Source organism: Microtus pennsylvanicus, chromosome 6 (genome assembly GCF_037038515.1).
Source record: "Microtus pennsylvanicus isolate mMicPen1 chromosome 6, mMicPen1.hap1, whole genome shotgun sequence".
Lineage (NCBI taxonomy): Eukaryota > Metazoa > Chordata > Mammalia > Rodentia > Cricetidae > Microtus > Microtus pennsylvanicus.
In genome coordinates this window covers 38,121,012-38,140,369 of record NC_134584.1, presented here as the reverse complement: position 1 = coordinate 38,140,369, position 19,358 = coordinate 38,121,012, and positions in this window count along the sequence as shown.

Sequence of the window (19,358 nt, the reverse complement as noted above, 5' to 3'; positions counted from 1 at the left end):
GGGTGTTTCCAGATCCAGAACACCGCAGGCAGCTTTAGCCATTTGTTTTCTGAGATAAGGCCCCAGACCTCATGGAGCTGTTCCATGCCAGGCCCCACTTCTTCATCTCACTTCTCACACACAGGATTCACGTGGTATAAGAACCCTATTGATATTTCCCAGTTCTAAGTTGAAAGCTGACTTTGCAAAGAAAGAATGGGTTGAAGTTGGACAAGCACCATGAGCACACACTTATATTCTGAGAAGTCTAAAGGTGGGGCTCACGCAGTAACAGTCTAGCAGATGAGGACCATTAGCAGGGATTAATGCTCTTCTTCATATCTTTGTTTCCTGGACTCCCTACAGTGAGTTCATATCACTAAACAGGAAGAAATTAAAGCGGCTTGAAGGCGGCCATGCTCTAAGATGGTGTTTGTGATTCCAGTTGCGAGCTGTGAAGGTCTTGTCATGACGGTTGAGATCTGGTTGCAAAGGAGGTTGTCTGGGCTTAGAGCTCAGACCACCGTCCCTTTGGACATGGAAGTGGGCAGTGGCTGCGTGGCAGCACAGGGAGGGGAGGAGGTAGAAGGGCAATGATGGAGGTAGTAGTGACCCCTAAAGGACATCTTTCCTGTGACAAGCCAAGGGACTGGTCTGCACCCCGGCTTGGTTGATGGCGGTCCTCTGTACCACAGAGTTGGTTGTATGAGCTGCGGGCGTCACCTCCAGCGCCTAGCAAAGGTGCTGACATGGAGTGTGTCGCTAGAGCACAGCTTTTCCCTCCAGCTGCAGTCCTGCCAAGACCATAAGCGCGAACCTCGGTGTGACAAAGGAGGCCTTGGCCCTCGTGAATGGCCACACTGTAGAAACAGGAGAGCAGGGACACGTGAAAAGGGAGAAACTGAAAAGACCAAACCTTGTGACTTGCACAGAAAGAAATTGTGTTTGAATGGGGCCAAAACTGAGTTAAGCATTATAGGCCTGGTTTCTACGGAAACCTTGAAAGCAAATAGTGCATCAGGGAGGGAGGCCCTCGGTGAGCCCAGAAGTTCCCAGCCATGGAGTCAGTGCTTCTCTGAAGCAGCAGCTGCCCGCTTCTACTGAGTATTCATAGCAGGAGCCCAGGTACAGTGGTCACTGAGAAGGTGGCAGGAGACCCAGAGACCAGGCAGGAGGTGGTGACAGTGCTTGCGGTCACACTGAGTGTAGGTCTTCCACTGCCACTCCTGTTCTTAAACACATCTCTCAGTTGAACTTTACTCCTTACCTGGGTCTCACTTTTTTTTTTTTTTTTGAGACAGGGTTTCTCTGTAGCTTTGGAGCCTGTACCAGCTCTTGTAGAATTCACAGAGATCCACCTGCCTCTGCCTCCCGAGTACTGGGATTAAAGGCGTGCGACACCACGGCCCAGCCTGGGTTTCATTTTCATAAGACTGTAAAACGAGAGGGTGAAATCATAATTGCCTCCAGCCAACACCTATATTCTTCCTCCCACAAAATGAAGTATCAATTCCCAAGCACCTTTGGAGCATATTCTATGCCTGGTTCAGGTTCCTCTGCTTCTCCTTGCCCTGTGCTCAGGAGGATAGCTTTCTCCATGTTGTATGTCTCAGCAGCCTTTTCTGCCCCCCCCCCCCACACACAAACCTGACTCTTACCATACTTCATCTCATGTTGACTCTCATATCCAGTGCCTGAGGTTCCGGGCACACCCTTCTCTATACACACAAACACACACACACACACACACACACACACACGCATGCACGCACACATGCACATATGCATGCATGCACTGGTGTTAGACCTCTGCTCCAAATTTTAACCCCACAAATAAAGTTATCTTTGCTCCCTATCTAACAAGGATCCATTTTAACAGAACAAATTTAATAAATCAAATGCAAAAGTGTGAGGTAGACCGATGGCTTCTCAATTCATAGAAAAAAGGAGGAGAGAAGCAGACCGGGACTGAGTCCCAGCAAGAGCTGTGGGGAGTGTCACCAATGAGCTTCAGTGGTCTCGGGGGCCAAGACCACACTGCAAGGCCTTTCCAGAAATGACGGATGTGGACCATTTCAAGTTTTGTAGCAAGACCAGGTTGGGAGGAGAAGGCAGCTGTTGACCAACACGTCTTTCCTTCCTCCACAATGAGTCACTAGCTGGAGGTGGGGTGGGGGAGGAGTCATTTTCAGGCATCTCTTTCCTAGGTCTAGCTGTGTGTGTTTGTGTGTGTGTGTGTGTGTGTGTGTGTGTGTGTGTTTCTCAGTGCAGAGTGAGAGATGTCCCAATTTCTGCTTTACCCTTAACACAATGCATGTGTATTTCACAGTCTCCCTTTCACCTGGTCCTTAACTTCAAGTGACGATAATACCCTATGACAGGGGTGGTAGGAATTTTGGATTTCTGAGTGGCCACATGGAACTGAGGAACCTGCCAATCTACCCTGAAACACTCACGCTCACTGGTTAATTTTAATAAAATTGTGTGGCTTATTTGATGAGTAAAATCTGAAACAGACATGGATTATATAAAGTTAAAAGTATAAAGCTGGGGCCAGGTGATGGTGGCACATGTCTTTAATCCCAGCACTTGGGAGGCAGAGGCAGGTGGAGCTCTGTGAGTTCGAGGCCAACCTGATCTAGAGAGCAAGTTCCAGGACAGGCTCCAAAGTTACACAGAGCAACTTGTAGTAATAGGGGTGGCGGGGCTGCATCCCCAGTACCCCGGCCGCCTGGCTAGCTTATGCCCGGAAATAATTACACGGACACTGTATTCTTTTAAACACTGCTTGGTGCATTTCTATCTAGCCTCTTCTCGGCTAACTCTCGCACCTGGACTAGCCCATTTCTAGTGCAGCCCACGAGGTGGCTTACCAGGGAGATTCTAGCCTATGTCCATCCTGGGTCGGAGCTTCATCACGTGTGCCTCAGAGAGCAGAGCTCTCGCGTCCGCCCTGGGGATGGGAGCATGGCGTCTCTGCTCCAGAGCGCAGAGCTGTCAAGTCTGAGCTCACTTCCTCTTCCTCCCAGCATTCTGTTCTGTTTACTCCTCCCACCTATGTTTTAACCTATGAGGGCCAGCCAAGCAGTTTCTTTATTGCTTAACCAATGAAATCAACAGATTGATATATGACACTCCCACATCAGAAACTATTTTGAAAAACCAAAAGAAAAAAAAAAGGCATAAAGTTGGCTCCTTGCCCTTGCCCTGCCTGACCCCAACTTTCTCTGCTGACAAATTCAAGGCCCTACAGCTTCATACATGGCTGTCTAAAGAGATTTATAAAGTTTTAGATATACAAAATGATATGTCTTAAAAACATGTTATAGAATATTAGCATAGACATTTACAGATGTGAAAATACATACTTTTTCTTTTTCAAAATTGTTTTCTTATTTTCCAGTTTTTACATATAGCTTCATTTTTATCAACAAATGCTTTAAAATAACAAAGAACATTGACATAGACATCATCTCTAACTATCTTTGTTCCAGAAATTCTGGTACAAAATAGCCTAGAGAAATATCTATGTGAATGGGCAAGGGATCTGTAGGCTTAAATTATGTGTCGATTTTCAAAATGAAACAGATAACTTACAAATTTATATTTCTATAAACATTTATAACTTTATTTCCAGAGCTGTCAAAACTCTATGTGTAGTGTGTGAATGTGTGTTGTAGACATCTGTGCATGCATACATGCAGGTGCACTAGCCTGTGTGGGCAGGTGTGGAGGTCAAAGGTTGGTGTCCATCATTATTTATGAGACAAGATCTCTCACTGAGCCGGGAGCTTACCATTTCAGGTAGGCAGAGTGGCCAGTGAGCCCCCAGAAACCACCTGTCTTCCCCCCAGTACAGGGGTAAAAGTGTGCAATACTCTATGCTTATCTTTTTGACATGGTGCTAAGGAGTCAAGTTTGAGTTTTCATGCTTTAGCAAAAAACACATCACAGAGCTCTTGTCCCAGTCCTGTGTCACGTCTTTTGATACTGAGATGGGACTCTGCCGTCTACAGATAGGTTAGACCATGTGATAGCTAGCGCTAATTATCACTTTGATAGCATCCAGACTCACTTGGGAGACAGGTCTCTAAGCACGCCTGTGGGAAGTTATCTTGATTGCTTACACAATGTGGGAAGACCCGCCCTGTTTACTGTTTGAATGTAGGAATGTTGGATTGAATTTATTCCATCACAGTTTTTTTTCCATCATAACTATTATCTTCCAAAACAGTTGCAGAACACTATATTTGGGAAAGCGATTATTAGATAAGATCATACCACTTTTTGTGAAAGTACAAATTCAAAGTAGTGAAATTTGCCAATCTGCCATATTTTACAAAAACTCATGTCCCGTCATTTATTTCTCAGCTGGGAATGGTTAGTCTTATCACATAGCACGCTATTCATCTTTCAGCACATAAACACAATGCTGTGCTCTGAGGATGAAGACATGTGTGCCTCTTCTGGAGCTGCACTATTTCAATATGCCTCTGCACACTGACCCTGGAACTATGGAAACTGGAGTTTCTGTGCATCCAGCTTCTAAGTAAAAAAAAAAAAATGAGAAAGTCTCTATACAGTCAGAATGCCTAAAACAAAATAAATGGTCATTCCTTGAGGCAGTCTTACATAGAACTTCTAGATCCAAGGTGGAATTTCCTACATAAACTGCAAAAGCCTGAAGAATTTGTACTAAAAGAGGCACACAGCCACATGTGTGCTTCCATGTACACAGAACGTCTTTACAAACAACCTAGAGCCACTGTAGAGGAACTCGGAGGGTATGGGTTATTAAGAGACCTACTTTCCACAATGTAATGTTTCATGCTCTGAATTTTCTATCACCTGAAGCTATGGCATCAATAATCTTGCAGGCCAGGAGGATAATGAGAAACAGTCCAATCAATACAAAGCAATAGTACTTAAACTCCCAAATGCAATATAAATTGAGAGTTCTATTTGACACGGTAGCCTTTAAACTTTTTCTGCTCCTCTGATTTTTTTTCTGCAGGGCAGACTTCTAGAAGAATTGCTGCACGGAGCAAACTGATGTTTCCCCAGTGATTCCCCTAATACCGACTCCTGTGATCATGCTGTTACCTGGCTATGGGGAGCTAGGTTGCATGGAATTGAGGTTGCCAAGCAAGTGAGTTTGAAATTTGTGTTCATCCTGAATTATCCAAGTAGACCAAACAGAATCACCACTTATAGGCCAGGAGAGTCAAGATCAGAGGGATGCATTGTGAAATACCCTTCACCTACCTGCCTTTGCTGGCTTTGAAGGTGGAAGGTGACCATGAGCCAAACTGGAAAATGTAAGGAGATTCATTTTCCCATGATCCTGCAGTATGAGGGTAGCCTGACCAATACCTTTATTTCAGTGGGACCTAGACCTGACTTCTGACCTCTAAAACTAGAAAACAATCAATATGTTTGTGATATTTTAAGCCATGGAGCATGGAGTAATTTGCTACAACAGCAGTTAAAAGCTAATATTCTGTATTAAAAATTACTCATCTATACAGCTAAAAATGTGGAAAAAAATTATGCTTCCAATAATAAGAAAATATAAAGTGATCAATGTCACTTATGAGTAAATATATGTAATCAATAGATATTTGGGTTTTAAATTTGTGGAATATTGATGAGAAAACATAAAATTAAAAACCAAACATGCATATATATATATATATATATATATATATATATATATATCACAAGATATGCTAATCAGAGTTTTGTTTCAGAAAAGATAAGCACCTCAAGCTGTTTTAAACAGAAAGGGTAATATTAAAAAAAAATCAATCCACACAGGATCATGAGAAACTGATCCTGTAGAAATGGTTCTAGGGTTGTAGTTGCCTTTATTTGAATGAAAAAGATGGAGGGTAGGGAAGAGTCACCAGCCTGAGGACACACATTGGACAAGGAATAAAAATGAGGTGTCCCTGCTTCCAATGCCCCTTCCATAGGCACCACAGTGTAGGCACCAACATTTAAGTCTAACTACTACAGTTTTTGGCCTCCATGTTTGTAACATATTTGAAAGAAAAGCCAAGAGAAAAACCCAAGAGTACATCCCCCCTCCCGTTAAGAACAAAGGCTCTGAGGTTAATTAGACTACCTATACATTAAAGCCACCTCTACCTCACTTCTTCCTGTTGTGACCTTCTGTAAATCACCTCACTCTTAGTACCCAACAGCAGCAAGTGAGATTCCCCCTCCCAAAGGATGTCTGAGGACTTAGAGACATTGGAGGTCATGTACTTGGCAGGGGCATGTGTGTGTGTGTGTGTGTGTGTGTGTGTGTGTGTGTGTGTGTGTGTGTAAGAGAAAGAGCAAAACAGTTTAACACCAGAGTGACTTTTTTTTTACCTCACTTTTCTGTACTTACCAAGTATTACTTACATGCATTAATTTTCTCATTAAAAATGGGCTGGAGAGATGGATCATGGTTAAGAATACTGACTGCTCTTCTAGATGCCCTAGGTTCAATTCCCAGAACTCACTTGACAACCAACAACTGTATCTAACTCCAAGACCTTCACACTGACAATGCATGGAAGCAAAATACCAATGCAAATAAAATAAAAGTAAAGAAATTACCTTTTAAAAATTCCCTTTAGAACAATCCAAACAGGGTGTTAACTTTACCCCTCCTAATCAAATTATCATGATCTGATGAAAAAATATTAAATTTTAAAACTCATTGCCCCTGTCAGTTTAGTTTATGTCACTCAGAAATCCACTGCTTATTAAGAGTACTAATAAAGATGGACAATTTCCACATTAAAGGCCCTGAGTATTTTGTTTTTAAACCATTAGTATATCTACACAGTAGACATAACTGTCATTCTGTTGCATTAAAAAGCATTGTCAAGGCTTGACAATAAGATGGTATCCCCAAAAGTTCTGGGGCATAAAATGAAACATTTATAATAATTAAAGAGGGGGTAGAAATCTTCAGGGAATTTGATCAGCAAGCTTGACCCTTGACCGGTGCCATCTAAACACACACGCCCTTAGTGATGGCTGCACTTTAACTTGGTCCTTCTAGGACCATGACTTTTCCTGAAGGAATCTGTGTGACAGCTTGTCACTCAATGCCCAGTTTCCCTCTGAAATGGGAAGTTGTGGATTCTGGTGGCAGAGTGGGAATACAAGACTAGTGCTGTTTCACTGCCCCTTATTGCCTGGGAATCAGCTTCAGAGTGTCACCCAGTGTTGCAAGGAGGCCGCTTGTTTGTCCCAGCCTCCCAGAACTGAAATAACCACACAGAAATTCTTTTAATTAAATCACTGCTTGGCCCATTAGCTCTAGCTTCTTATTGGCTAACACTTACACCTTAATTTAACCCATTTCTATTAATCTGTGTATCACTATGAGGTTGTGGCTTACCAGCAAAGTTCCAGCATGTCTATCTTTGGCAGTGGGTCCATGGCGTCTCTCTCCACCTCCTCTTCTTCCCAGCATTCCATTTAGTTTTCCCAGCCTAGCTCTGTTCCCCTATAGCTCTGCTATAGGCCCAAAGCAGTTCCTTTATTAACCAATGAAAGCAACACATAGACAGAAGGACCTCCTACACCAACCCAGTGATAGAGTTTATAATGGCCACCACCCTTTTTCAATCAGTTCTAAAACTTCTATACCATCTGTCAGGTCTTGTTTCAAGCCATGAGCAAGTCTATAGGTTGCAAATACATTTATCAGGAACTGGCAATGGTACGCACTGGACTTCAGCTGAGTTTATTCCATTCATCCACTTCCTACATCAAACTACCATTTTTGTTTTTTATTTGCTTAGTTTTTTGTTTTGTTTTTCTCTTCTCTGAAGGAAAAAATCAGCCAAACACATGACCTTCCAGGGTCATCAGTATAAAGCTCAATAGGAAGTTATTATACTGCTATTCTCAAATTCTACACTCAAGAGTAAAGGAAGGAAGACCATTAATTTAGTGAGCATTGGCGATAAGGATCAAGCAGGAAATGACTTCTCACATGATGTCATCCAGGGCCGAGTAGGAGGAGGAGCAGGTGGGGCACATCCTTTGTCTGAGCTCTAACAGAGCTGCCCCAGCCTTCTGACCCTAAGGCGCCGTCGTGGAAATGATGAAATTGTAAGTCACCTTGGTACAGGTTGTCCTGCTGTAGACTGTGATTGAGAAACTACTCTACACTGCCAGCAAGAAGGAGTGGGGAAAGAAGAAGTGAATGAAAGAGGAAGGAAGAACTTCCTTTAGTCGAACATCCTTCAGCTGTAGATGCTGATTATTTCCAAGGCTTTTATATTCTGAGTAAATAAGCTTGTGGTGTTTTGTTGTTGTTTGTGAAGAGAGGGGTCTTCTTTGTGATAGTTGGTAGGGTTGTTGTTGTTTTGAGACAAGTTCTTATAATACAGCCCACTGGCCTGAAACTCCATCCTTTTTCCTCAGCCTCCTGAGTACTGAAGTTAGGAGCATGTGAATTACCATGCCCCACTCTGGGTATCATTTTGTTGTTGTTGTTCTTAAGACAAGGTCCATTTATTGCAGGCTGAACCCAAAGTCACTAAGTAGCCAAGGCTGGACTCAAAGTCTCTAAGGTAGCCAAGGCTGTCCTTGAGCTTCTGATCCTTCTTCCCACCTCTTACCTCTTATACCTGGGTCACAGGCATGCACCAATAGAACCACCTCAATTTTAATATGGTTATTTCTAGCTTAGAGATTATTAAGGGTGATATTCAGTGTAAATCAGTCAGGTGCCTTTGGTATTAGGCATGAGAGCACAGGAGAAAAGTAAATTGGGCTCAAATTCTAGTTTGTGACTAGACAGTTATGGAACCTTCTTCATCTACAAAATAGGTCAATTAGTATCTAACCCGCAAGGTTTGGGTGAGTACCATACAGGCATAAATGGGTTTAACAAGGATGGCACTCAAATGCTTAGAGTAACTTCCTCCTGTGACTGCTTAGAAGAGAGCACTTTAAAATATTATATATGTGTGTGTGTGTATCATGCAATCCCCTTTAAGAATGTAGCTAAGTAATATTAAGTGAATTAATGATGCTGTACAACCAACGGCCAGCCTCTTCCAAAGATGAAATCCTAAAGATCTCTGCCCATCAACAACTCACTCCCATGCTCCTGACCTCCAGCCCCAGCAATTAATAGCTTACTTTCTGCACCTATGGATTTGACCAATCTCGCTACCTTATGTTACCTGCTGAAACTGTGTGATTGGCTTATTTCAGACAGTCTATTTTTGAGACTACTCTTTGAGGTGTCATAGAATTTTGTACTCAGACAAAAGATTTGTTTACTATGCTCTATACTGCATAACATCTAACTGTTTGCCTACAAGCATAGGCATTTCCAGAAAAAAGGTGGCCCATTGTCACAGGAAACACATAGCTGCAATACGTGGATTCTATACAAATGTAATCAACTCTTAATCACTCGCTGTGCATTGGCACTCATGTCTTAGCCCTTTTAATAATTTGTGAATTCCTGGATGTCAGGGAATGCCTGGTATGAATAAGGTGTATATTAAATATGAATGTACAAATCAATAAATTTTAAAAATCAATTTATTTTTTAGTATGTCTTGCTAGCCAAAAAAATAATCATAAAATATTCCCTAATCTTTGATTCTGCATGTCTTTACTCACTGGCTGTTGATACTCATACCACATGTACTTAAATAAATGTTAACCTAAGCAAAACACAGTCCTTTGAAAGACAAACACAGTTGGCTTTTGGATCTTGAATATATCTGTGCTCCATCAACTGTTAGGGAAATGGATTTGTCAGGTTTTATTAGTTTTTATATTCTGGGGTACTAAAATACTTTTAACAGTACAACCGACAATGAATCAACGCATTAAAATGGTCAGGCTGGAAGGTGATAGGAATAGGGCTTGCATATAGTGGTGGTCGACCTCTAGACCTTCATGAAGGCAACTAAAAATTTTGTTTAAAACTTCCACAATTGTGCAAGTTCATTTCTAGTTAATTTATTTTTACAGAGCTCGTCATACAAACATTCAAGGATATATGATTATGGTAAACTGAATAATGTCATCCAAACAAAGATGTTTACATACTAAATCTGAGAACTTGTGGATCTATTACATTCCGGCAGGAGACAACAAAGGCTGCACAAGCAATAAGGGTTGCCAACCAGTTTATCTTACTAAGAATCGCCTAGATTATATCTGTTGGGCCCAATGTAGTCCCAAGAGTCTTCTAAATGTGAACAAGGATGATGGAAGGGACTGTGTCACAGTGAATCAAAAGAGGAAACGCTTAGCCTGGTGTAGGGGCCCACAGAACTGGGTCCACTCCCCCTTGACTAAAGAGCAGAGAGTTTAAGCCTACTCTTGCTCTTTCAAGGTTATTGACAAGAAGTCTGACTCAAGGAGTGCCTACAAACAAGATATCTTGACCTAGAGTGTGGTTACTTGATGTTTTGGGTAGTAAGTGGCTCACAGAGGTGGATCCATTCCCCTTGACCAAAGGTCAGAGAATTCAAGCCTATCCCTGCTCCTTCAAGAATGAGACAGGAGGTTTGACTCAGGAGGATGCTTGATCTAAAGTGTGGTTGTTGCCTGTCTTGCCTTAACAACAGAATGCTTAACTCAAGATATAGTTGCTTGACGTTTAAGGTATTGAAGCAGGTAGTTGCTCTGTTTGTTCTCTGTATCCTGTTAAAGTAGTTTTTTGCCTTCTCCCCGCCTTTTGGATTGGGGTATATAAACATATGGAAAATAAACACAGGAAATTCATTATTCACTGGATTGCTCTTCTGGTTTCTTTGTCCCTGTTAATTCATATATACATGTCCCTCCTATCTAATATTTCTAATCCACATGCCCCTTTCCTGGAACATGTGAACATGTCAAAGCTGGACCCTGACAGCCTGGCCTGTCAAGATGGAAGAGGTCTGGTGCCAAGAAATGAAGGCAGCATCATGACACTCAGAAGGCAGGGCAAGAGACTCTTTTTTGCAGTCTTCAAAGAGGAGTACAATCTTGTTGACATCTTGGCCTCCATGATATCTACTCTGGTCTTGTGACATCCAGAACTATAAAGTAACACATTTTTGTTTGTTTACAAAACTAAATTTGTGATGATTTGTTACAGCAACAGTAGGCAGCTAATGTAATGAGTAAAGCTGTTCACTGTAACATCGTTTATAACAACAACGACACAAAAACCAGCGGTAAGCGACTATAGTAATTGAACTCCTGTTGTCCTAACAAATTCTCGGGGCTAGGTGTTTTGTAAGAAAACAGTTTTAGAAGATAAATATCCAAGACCACCCTGTCTGCTCAGCTGTTGGTGAGAGACTGATGATAAATGGTATCCCAATGGCAGGAACAGGTGTAGGAGAGATCACAGGGTTAAACAAGAAGCCAGAGAAAGCATTAGAGCCAGGCTCACTCTCCTCATAACAACTGCACTCATGAGAACCAGTTCTAAGAACTATGGCATGCCTTTTCGGAGATGGTTTACGCACCTTCTACTGGACCTCACTCATCTCTTACAGGTTCCACCATTTGCAACATCACCACAGTGAGGGCTGAGCCTCTAACACACTCCAGCCACAACTGAACCACAGTAGTGGCCGGAACACCCACCCACAGGAGCCTGGTACAGCATTGTGCTGTGACAATGGATGCTGAGGACTGTGGACTTTGCCCGAGAGAGAAGGCAACTCTTTTTGTTAACCAGTTTGACTCAGAAGTGAGGGGCCAGGAGGGAGAGGGCCACTGAGCTTTTAAGTCATTCTGCTTGGAACTACAAGGCAAATTAAACCTAACAGTGAAACTGTAGAACTTCTGAATCACTCTTGATTTTAGTCTTATAAATCAATATGCCAGGTGCTGTGCTAAACACTAGAAAATAAAGTGCAGAAATCCTACCTGAATAGAGGGGAAGAATTTAGGGAAGAGGTTATATGTAGTATGACGAATGTCAAAGCAGAGTAAAAGCACTGGGAACAAGGGGAGGGACACCTAACCAAGTAAGGCTGGGAAGATGGGACAGGAATAGCTACCAATGGGAGATAAACCCCAACCCAAAGGAGGAGCAGGATCCAGCCAGACAAAGAGGGCTTGGAAGGTCAGTACAGCAGAGGAAACAGCTTACAAAAGGCCAGCTGGCATGAGCTCTGATGTGGCGAGGCGGGTGGGGTAGCACAAGGAGACCAGGAAGTTCTACAAAGCTGCATGAAGGACCTGTACATAATTAACTTCATAAAACTTCCCGGCCCTTAGTAGTCCACCTTCATAATAAGAGAAGCACAGAACCTCCCACTGGGGGAGGGTAAGAGAACTTTCCAGTGTCTTGAGTCCTGAAAAAAGAAGATCCAACTCTTGGAAATCTCTGTCTTCCTGGCTATGTCTACTCGCGCCCTCCAAATCCCCACTTGCCAAGCAAGTTGGGGCCAGGCCGCTTCTAGAATATGAAAATCCCCAATGCATCAAAGAACCAGACACAGTTTGTGATGCGTCAAAATCATTCGCAGTTGACAAATCACCTCCTCTGACCATGAACACAAACTGTAACATAACTGTGCTATTCAGAACCGATTACAGACTAGCCCACATTAACTCCCAGCATACACCAGGCTTTGGTTCTTGGTCATGGAGACAGGTTTATATAATGAATGCTTTCTTCTTCTAATCCCTTCCCTGACTGACTCTTTGTAAGGACTCACCCAGAGGGAACTTTTGAGCTACAGAGAATAAGAAGGTGAAAGTTTGTGGGGCCTGGACCTGCTCATATTTATTTAAGGAAAGTGAAGTTGAATTCAGAATTATTTGGAGCTTCTAACAGTACACGGATACCTGCGCCCACCCTCCAGATACTGCCTTGATTGGTCTAGGCAGCACATTATTTTTAAAAGACTTTTCATTATTTTAATTATGCATATAAGCATATGTGTCTGTGTACAGGAGTGCACATGCCTGTGGAAGATGGAGACTTCAGATCTTCAAGCTGGAGTTACTGGCAGTTGTAAATCGCCCAATGTTGGGTTCTAGGAACTGAACTCAGGTCCTCTACAAGTGCAAGCAGTGTACCATCTTAAACACTGAGGTTTGAAAAGGTCCTGGTGACGTTGTTGTAAAACCTGGTTCCAAAAAAATGACCATATCCAAAAGGGTCTGGAGTTTTGCTGGTCCATTAGCAGGTAAGTGATAGTAAAAAATTGATGAGCTCTAAGTACAAAGAGGGGTACAAGGAGCCCCACAAAGGTTCATTTGGAGGGAACGGGTAGCCTGATAAGCAAGCAAACAGCTGAAGCCTCAACGCTACAAAAAGCTAGGAAACCAATGTCTGTGCACTGGGCAGTGGGGAGGAATCCAAGAGAATCCTCAGTCTGTCCAAGTTGGTTAACTCAGTTTGCAATGTCAAGGGACAGCATCCTGACCAGGCAGCGATGAAGTCCTCAGAGTCGACAAACAGGCCTGGACCTGCAATGGAGATCCCAGAGCTGACCACAGTTTGGTACCTATAACAACTAGGCAGACTCGATTGCACCCAGAGGCAAGGTTCTCAAGAAACTCAAACGAAAACTGAAAATAAACGTGTGGCACCGGGAAACCTGAGAGGCGGTTTTCTAAGTCAGGGTACTTGGAGACAGTGGTGAGGGGGTCCTAGAACTTATAAATAAGATCACCCTCTAAGAGCTGACTTATAAAAGTGGCACCCAAGAGATCCTATCTAGGGGACTAAAGGACTCCCTGGGCAAGGCAGTCAATAAATTACAAAAAAAAATCAACACAGGCTGGTGGGCACCAGTGATACCTCAGAAGAGACAGGAACTGGTGACATGGTGCCCCGGTCTAGGAACTCAGCCCAGCTGCCCTCAGCTTCCCCTGCTACACTCTTGGTCTGGGCCACCCCCACATTTGGAGGATCACAAAGCTTTCTGCCGGGTCTCCTTCCTCCTGCTGTCCTCCACGGGCTCAGTGGCCATTGTTCCTGTCACACAAAGCAAATCCTAACCTTTCCTAGTGAACCCTTCAGGGCTCCCCATCTTATACCGGGGAAGGGCACGGATTCTCTCGACAGCTACTGCTCTCTCTGCTCTTTCCTCACTTGCCCCCAGGCTAGTCTTCCACTCAACCCTGCAAGACTACCCCACCTCACCCGCCCTTCCTCACATAGCCACACAGACTCCCATGCCCCTCCGTCCTTCAATTGTGCTAGCTGTGCTCCTGCCCCAGGGCCTGCACGCTGTACACCCTGCCTCTTGTTATTCTCCTGGCTCTCTCTCACCTCTTTCACTGACGGTGTGAGTCCTGTCCTGACCAGATCATCACAAAACCATCCCTCACTATCCATCCTCTCTCTTTTCACATCCTGTTTTCCCTGTAGCACGCGTCCTCTTCTAAATCCTACCACCAGCTTCACTAATAAATTTATCCTCACTCTCCATGCACTAGGATGTATGGTCTGGTCAGTTTCTCCCACTGCTGCATTCCTGATGCCTGGGACAGTGCCTGGAACACAGCAGGCAGTCACTACGTTGAATGAATGAAGCACTTTCATCGACCCATATCCAGGATCTCTCCGCTTGTAGATAGATGCCTTGGTGAGCATTTGAACAAATGGTCTGCTGGGGTAAATGTCCTTGATGAAATGATGGTTTCCCAGAGCTTGTCTACGGCAGAGAGCGTATTGGTCTGATGTCTTTTATATTAAGTTCCTTTATTAAGTAAAACAAGCAGTGTGGCAATTGACTGTCTCCCACCACTCCAGCAGCTCTGGTGATGCTGTTCCCCTGGGCCCCCTCTCAGAGGCTTAGCTTCCCTCCTGATTCCTAAAGCCTCTCCCCGGCTCTACACAGCAGCAACTGAGCAGACAAGGATTTGACAGTGAAAACCCAGCAGCCATTCATGAATGGCTCAAAAGGGTGTGATGTGTAAGAGATCTGTCACTCTGCAGGGTCACAAATCTGCATCAGCAGGCTGGCGCACAACAGCCCAGCAGAACAAAGCGCCTCTGTGGCCGGCCGGCCCACCATTCTCCTGGAAGGCGAACAGAGGTCTGTCTTTGTGAAAGATGGTCCTCACAGGAAGGCAACTGTGTGTGCTGGCAATGCTGGTGCACAGGGCTCAAACGTCTCCACTTCATTGGTCCCCTAAAGTGCTTTTAGTATCACTCACCAACCTGGGGAGTCACTTGGGTTTTCTGTGAGCCTGTGCCTGCATTTACTGGCTCCCATGCACCTGGGATCTTAGGCAAGAACAAGACAGAGGCAGAAAAGAGACTTGTCTCCAAGACAAGAACACGTTGCATTGGCTCAACCTGGTGCTTTCAGGTAAGTAGACAAATGATTCAGACTGCTTGATGAGCTACGAAATCAGGTGGCCTGTGTTCAAATCCCAGCTCTGCCTCTAAAACTGTTATTTCCTAGGGGTGACAGTAAGCCCCCAGTTTCCTTGATCACCAAATTGTTTGGAAGGAAAAGTTCTATAGATAAACGTGGATGGGATGGCAGGCAGGAGAATCATGCCTCTAGCAGGCACCCCACATAGAGGTGGTAAGAAAAAGGATTATCCCTGGATCCACAGGTAACCATTGGCTAAATGCCATCCTATGATGAAGTGGTAGTGCAGAGAAGGGGCCAGGCACTGAAGGGAGTATCACAAAAGGATTCATAGGACAGGAGCCAGGAAGGAATCTGCTTAGAAAGCCAAGTGGATTGTTAATAGTAAGCAAGAGCCCATGGCTTGATCACAGCTGTCTTTAGTCTACGGTCTAGTTATTCCAAATGTGGTTGGGTCTCAACAAGAGCTAACACAGCAAACAGATTAGCTTCTTAGTCTCAAAGGCATTGCCACTGGGCTGTAGCTCCACCCACCTCTTTGACATCGCTCTTAAATTTTGCTAGTCCCTCTGTTGACTTCAAATCTTCCATCCATCTATTTTGAAATACCAATCGATCATTCAAACATAAAAGATTCAACAAAGTATACAATGAACAGTCTCCCGTCTTTGTCCCAAATCCTTGACCCCAGAAGCAAACAACATAACCTTGTTACCAATGTGGGGACATTTATGAAATAATCTACACAGATATAAGCACTTGTTTCACTTCCTGGAGCAGCAAGTGGAATATACTGTTTGTCTCTTATTTCATTTAATTTTCTTAGGAAATTCTATACTGGCATATAGGTCCCATATTTATTTGATACAGGATTTCCTTATGTAGCCCCAGATGGCCTGGTGCTCTGTAGATCAGGCTAGCTTAGAATTTAGCAATCCCTCAGGCCTCTCTGCCTCTTGATTACAGACATCCACCATCATCCTCTTTTTAAAAGGACTGACACCTTCATAGGTTTTGGTACTTTAGCTACTGTGGAAGTACATCAGGAGATCATGTCAACATACGCGTCTGAAAATGTCGAACTTTCTGAGCATTCTAGACTAACAGCCATCAACATTTCAACAAGCCCCTTGCTCTGGAATCCCAGGTTGTACTTTTCTAAAAGCCTCGTGATTTATCCAAACACATGTATAGAGACCATACAGCCTTAGACAGCACATGCTAGCACCTAGTCACCCCAATGGCTTGGAATAAAATTCCCAGATGGGCTAGGTAATAGAAAAATGGTTTAAAATATTCTGTAGTAAGCAGACAAAGTCAATGTTAGTTTTAGGTTGAGCCTGATTTGCTAAATCCTTGACTATACTTTTTTTAAAAAAAAAAAAGATTTTGTTCCCAAGGTAACTATTTTAAGTAAAAAACAATTTCCTCAAAGAGTTGGGTTGGACAAAAGTAGAGCAAATACATTATCTGATCTAACCTAATTAATCTACACTAACACTGAATGCAAAGGTATGTTGCTTCCAAAGTGACACCCAAGCATCAAGAACTTGACTACTCAGCGAAAAGGCACTGACCATCCAAATGCCTGTGTGTTTGATGAGGTCAGTCAGGTACTGACACTGAGCAGGCTGTTCCTTTGGGTCTCAAGTTCATACTGTAAAGATGAAGAGCAACTCAAGGGGACCACTACTAATTTGGCAAATCAAAGTCTGAGCTGCCTCCCGCTCTTCCTTCCAGCCTAGAGCTATGGGACAACGTCCTCAGAACACTGGCACTCGGTTCTTAGAAAGCCTAGGACCTGTACCAAAAGGATGAAGGATAAGCAGGACTCCCAACCGCTCCATCGGCTCAGTGGGTGTAAGAGTGGCCGAAATCAGGTTTGCAGGATTCAGATGTTGCAACACATGGTTGTCATCTATGAGACTCAAGTTCAAGAACTGTCCAAGAAAGTTGCAAAAATATCTCATAGTGTCTCGAGTAAGTTTACGATTTTGTTCTGAGACACATTTTACAGCTCTTCTTAGGCACACCTTCTAGCTCAAGGTCATGTGATAGCCATCACCTACTTCTGAATCAATGGTCACTTCCTAAGTCTGCTAGAAGACAACTGTAAAATGGCTAAAGACTCTCTGTGGCAGTCTTGACCAACAGGCCCCCAATGCTGTAAATTCGGAGGCCTACAGCACAACTCGAGGCAGGGATGGCTTAGCCAGCTGTCTGAGGTCATATGGGGTACGGGGAACCTAGGAACTGACCCAGGCTTCTGGCTCCAAAGTGTCATCCTTCTGATGTGCTGGCTCAGCTTGCACAGACGCCTGCCAACCCAGCCACTATGAGAGCCTGAGAGTCATTTCCTGGCGTGAACGAAAATGCGAGGCACAGGGAAAATATGACCACTTCAACCTCAGAGGCCAGTTCTGAGTGGACTAGTGACAAGGCAATATAACGTCCTCTTTCAAGTGGCTCGAGCCCCCTTAAGGGTAACTTCGCAGGGACAGTCTTGTTCTAGATACGTGACATTAATACTTTACCGGTGAGGAGTGACTGTCATCCTCCCTAGGAGAAAAGGAACAAGGCAGACTCTAGATGTTTCTTCTGCATTTTTATGTCATGGCCAAAGAATGCTAGGATTTTTATCCACCCAGCGTTGGGGAGCTTGGAAGGTTTAGAGAATGTTAAAAAGCAGAGTAACGTCACCCACCGAAACCACTTAAAAGTAATGCCTTGAGCCAGATTCCAGGATAAGTGCCAGTTAGCAGCATCCGTTTGTGTGATCTCAGGAAAGGCCTCACTGGGGTTTTAACACAAACACACACACACACACACACACACACACACACACACACACAGAGAGAGAGAGAGAGAGAGAGAGAGAGAGAGAGAGAGAGAGAGAGAGAGAGAGAGAGAGAGGAATGGATGGAATCTTCCTCGGAGGTTTGCTGCAAGGACCATCAGATGCAGCTGCAGCTCATGGCCAGAGGGGCCAGCCATTTCCTCCCTTCCCTTGCAGGCCTGGGGAGGCTGGGAAGGCTGGGGTGATGAGGGGAGGCAGGTTTAATGTGCAGATTCCACATCCAGAAGGAGTAAATGTAATCTTCTCGGACTGGGACCGGCCAGGTCTTGGCACACAGTCATTTGACTTGGGCAGGTCAGAGTTTGCTGCTTTCCGATAACTAGTGGAGACAGTTTGTAAGGGTTTTACTTCCACGCCTGTATGTTTGGTGCTGGAGCCACGTTAACTATCATGTCAAAGACCTCAGTTTGCTGACAATACTCAGTGAGATCACCTGAAAAGTGAACAGCTTGAAGTTAATCCAATTAAAAGTTCCATGAACAATCCAAGTGGCAAGTACATTTGAACACTGAGGATGGAGAGCACATTCCAGCTTCTCTGTGTCTCGTGTTAGTGAACGCTTCCTTAATGAATGGAGAAAACACATCCTGTTAAAATTGAGAATGAAGCAACCTGCTTTATTTTTTGAAAGATAAACACATCTGATCCACGCTACTTACTCATAGCATTCTAAAGCAAACAATATCCACCATTTCTCATCTACAATAAATACCCGGGCTGATTTACTCAGTTAACCAAATACAAAGTTGGAAATGAGGAAGGTGGCTAACACCTATGGCATTAAAGGCTCAGATAAGATGTCTGATTCTGAGAAAATTAAAACCCAAGGGGGTGGGAATGCCTAGCAAGGAACTCAGAAGAAACGGACATGGAAAGGTGTACATATAAATGTTTATATGTCTGATTTGACAAACTGAAACATTTTTCAGGTCCATAGTTATGTAAGACATATTAACAAAATGTAAGACCATGAAAAACCAGCATTTGAGAGTCTGTTGTATTGTCAGGAACAAATGCAAGACCATAATAGTACCTGGGAAATTCTAACCACTACACTGTTCTAGTCAATGTGATTTGATTTGTGTTTCACTTTCAAATGTGCCTCCCCATTCTGGGTTTGAACTGTGCCTTCAGATACAACCGCCTAGAAAACTATGCATGGCTGTACAACCAGTCTTGCTGCACCATGGCTACAGCCC